This window comes from Aplysia californica, unplaced genomic scaffold, assembly GCF_000002075.1.
Source record: "Aplysia californica isolate F4 #8 unplaced genomic scaffold, AplCal3.0 scaffold00435, whole genome shotgun sequence".
Lineage (NCBI taxonomy): Eukaryota > Metazoa > Mollusca > Gastropoda > Aplysiida > Aplysiidae > Aplysia > Aplysia californica.
In genome coordinates this window covers 417,251-421,019 of record NW_004797705.1, presented here as the reverse complement: position 1 = coordinate 421,019, position 3,769 = coordinate 417,251, and the positions used below count along the sequence as shown (strand labels likewise).

The following is a 3,769-nucleotide window of genomic DNA, read 5'->3' as shown; positions in this document are numbered from 1 at the left end:
TTTTAAAAAAAATTAATTTGAGGCTTAGTACAAGTGAAGAGCTGGTCGATGTTTTATCTTTGGTTGAGCGGCTCCCCGCTCCTACTTGAGAGTTCAAAGCGAAAACTGTGAGTCCACGCACAACTCTCTCCCCTCACTCTCCCCGTCCGACGCACGACGTGCGCGCGCGCGCGTTCTTTCATCACTGGAAGAAGAACGCGCCACAGCTCAACCAGCAGCCCTCGTTCAACTCGCACGACCAGGCCCGTCTTCCCTCAATCTACTTCCCACGGTGGATCTACCCGCTCCAGCACAGCGTACAACTTTGTTTTCTTCTTCTTTCATGACCTGATATTATTCCGCGGAGTCGTGTGAGTCTACCTCGGTGTTTGTAAGCGGATTGCTTCGAGGTCAGCCTGCAGGCGACGGGAGAGTAGACGGAGAACGCTCCAAGGAGTCGAAAAACACGCGTTGCATAATCGGAGAAACAAGGAAATAAAAACGTCAGAACAAGCTCAGAGCCTGCTAAATCTCAGGCTGTGCACTTTTCTGTCACTGATACCCAGGATATCCACACCTGATACCCTGGGAAATTGCATCAAGCTCGTTACAAATTCATGGAATTACTATTTTCAACGACGCTAACGGAAAGAAATACGAACTCCAATATCTTTGCACTAGTATAGCATAGCGCAGCTCAAGTTCGACCTTTTCAGGAAAGGTCACTGAGAATGCAGCTCGCGAATTGACGAAAGTATCAACACGGCACTTTATGAATCACGACAAATGTCAAGAGTTGCGACCTGTGAACCCTCATGGTTAAGACTGTTGCCGCTTCTCTTAAAGAAGGTAAGTACGTTCAGAACTTTCAATTATGTTGTGCACCATAGGCCCTGTTGAGCGTGCTTGCAACTAGTTTGGTAATGCCCAACGACCATGATCAAATCAAAGGCAGTCTCAATGCCATTCATATTCCATAGAACATATTATAATCCCCCGTAAAAGTCGAGTCCAGAAAAAAACTAGGAATAAAAAGTATTGAACTTTTGGGTTCGATCGATAAAGACGTGTTTGCGTTAAGAATAATCAGGCAGACGAAGTGAAAGAGATTTAACATTCGGAAACAAAACACAAAAAACAACACTGAAGCCAGAAAATGAACCATTTGCCTAATATAGAGAAACCAAACTGTCATGAAGTCTGTCATTTACCGGGTCTCTATTATCAGCATTATCCAATAGCTATCCTCCCCATCAACTCCGTCCAGTGATCTGAGAGTCGCGACGGACACAGATACCAGAAACTTTTTCCGTTGTGGTCGCCAAACGGGGAACAAATGTGCGACCACACTGATGATGCAGACCAAAATGGATAGCTTGGCCTTTTTATTTTTGGTTTGAGCCTGCCTTGTAAGAGTTGACCTCTCTTCGTGGTGGCGGAGAGGTTGTTTCGACGGCGACGTGTGCCGCCAGTCAGTCTCCGGGCTAAAGAAAGTCGTCAGAAAATAATAACTGAAAACATTTAAAGGTGAGTATATCCACCTTGCTCGTGACTTTTCAAGTGGAAATGACATTTTTTAATATCCTCATCTTTCTGCAGGATGGTGCTATCCTTTTTTTCCCCTTAGTTTTAGATAGAGTTTTACGGCGCTTGCACAATACATAGGTCATACACAATGTAAATGCCGAAGATTAAAGGTGTTACTAAAGAGTAACATACAAAGAAGAGAAGGGGGAGTGATAAGAACGCTAGTCCTGATTTCTCAATACAGACAGTGTTAGCGCACCCCCGCCTCCCATTAGATTTACTCTGCGTCAATGGGCTCATAAAACATTTACAATCAAACAGAACGAATAGGAACTTCAACCTCTTCCTGAATTTCTAGCTTGTTGTCATCACGGCCACGTCAACCACCATAGGCCATAGAAAAGAAAGTGGGTTTAGGAGCTACGTATGTCTGCCATATTGTTATTGCCACAGACAATGTTCCTTCACAAACTAATTGAATTACTGACAACAGCATTTATTTGGATTTGTTCCTGAGGCGTATCACAAATGAAATGTCGTTGAAACGGAATGTGATAATTGTCCCAACGATTTACTGCAAACTTTTGGTCGTGAACGTGGGAGACATACACAGCAAGCAAAAGGTTAAGTAAAATGATAACTGAAAACTACCATAAGACAAAAAATGGTATATAATTGTTGCGTGCGTGGTGCGCAAGAATAACCATAGGATGCATCATCGTTGGATTTCCGGTGCACAAACACAAACCAGTGCCCTCGACATTAAGATCTTCCATTTCGAGACTGACATTTTATCCGCGATATAAGAAATGCGTAGAACATCGAAAGTTTTAACCTGTAACACGAGTGCAAGCTGTTATAGACAGGTTCAGATCAAACAGCTGTCAAAGGGGGGGGGGGGCACTTATGTTTGTCTCTGAACCAGTACGGCATTTGGGAGACAATAGACGTAATTGTATTTTCTCCTGGGCCTGGAGTTCTGGAGATCAATGATCGACAGAAACAGATCGTACTACCCCCTAGGCCTCTCAGGACAGAAAGGACAATCCAAGGCAACAGCGCCCGACAGAGGTAATGTTCCCTGGGCTTTTTTCAATATATTTTTTCCTGTTTGCCGTGGGGGTGGGCGAGTTGGGGTAGGGGTATCCTAGAGCTATGGACGGTTTCTGTTTGGTTACCACAAACAGGGCAAAACATTGTATGAGATGAAAGGGTATACCACATTGACAGCACGTGTTTCGAACCAATAAAAAAACATCTGCAGGAAAGAATTACTAATGTGTTCCTGTGTTTCTCAAAAAAATTTTTTTAAAGACGCAAGTTGGCAGGACAATAGTTGTGTGCAATAGTTGTAATGGAAACACCACGATGTTACAGGACTCTCGGAGAAGACTTCATGACATTTTCCGCACCAATATTAATCATCTTCAAAGTTGTATGCACGAACTGGCAGAAACGATTAGTCGGCGGCGCTAACATGCCTAAACACACAAAAGCTGGGCTAGATTTTTTTTTCTTTTACCCCGAGGCTCGTTTCCCTTCAGTTTATGAAGAGGATTTGCGCACACGTGCACGTATGGGTATATAAGAGAGAATATTACTGTGCGCGTGGGTTTAGTGTGTGAGAAAGCATGGATACACACGCGTACATACACAGACACACTCACATCCACCCATCCATCCATACAGACAGACATATCTAGACAGACAGACATATTTAGACAGACAGACAGATAGATAGACAGACACCCAAACAGACAGACTATACATTATTCTATCGGTGCGTTTGAGTGCTGTGTGCCACAGAGAGAGGAGAGAGAGAGAGAGAGAGAGAGAGAGAGAGAGAGAGAGAGAGAGAGAGAGAGAGAGAGAGAGAGACGGGAGCAGAGAGTGAATAGTTTCTTTGATTGAACGAAGAGAAGGCACAATAACGGCGATATAATGTTGGGAGAAAGGCAAGACAGATAGACAGAAACAACAGAGGGAAAGTAAAGAAGTAAGACCTACCAGTGGCACCATCAAATCAGTCTCCAAGCGTGTGAGAGATAATGCTTTTGTGAACGTATGTGCATGTGTGCAAGTGTGTGAGAAAAAGAGAAAGAGAGAGGGGAGAGAAAGAGAGAGAGAGAGAGAGAGAGAGAGAGAGAGAGAGAGAGAGAGAGAGAAGAGTGGAGGATAGAGGGAGGAGAGAGAGAAGTAAAAAGGGAGTATGCGACAGGGGTTTTCCTCTGCATTTAATTGTATCTTCTGTCCAGTTTTCTTT

At 43.9% G+C, this 3,769-nt stretch overlaps 1 protein-coding gene across 1 annotated transcript in view; it reads left to right on the top strand.

The window, feature by feature from the left end:
• Positions 1-152: 152 nt before the first annotated feature.
• LOC101862669 overlaps positions 153-3,769 on the top strand; it is a gene marked incomplete in the record, with an annotated part of 49,875 nt that continues 46,258 nt past the window's right edge. Inside the window, 1 exon segment of the mRNA XM_013086091.2 lies at positions 153-828.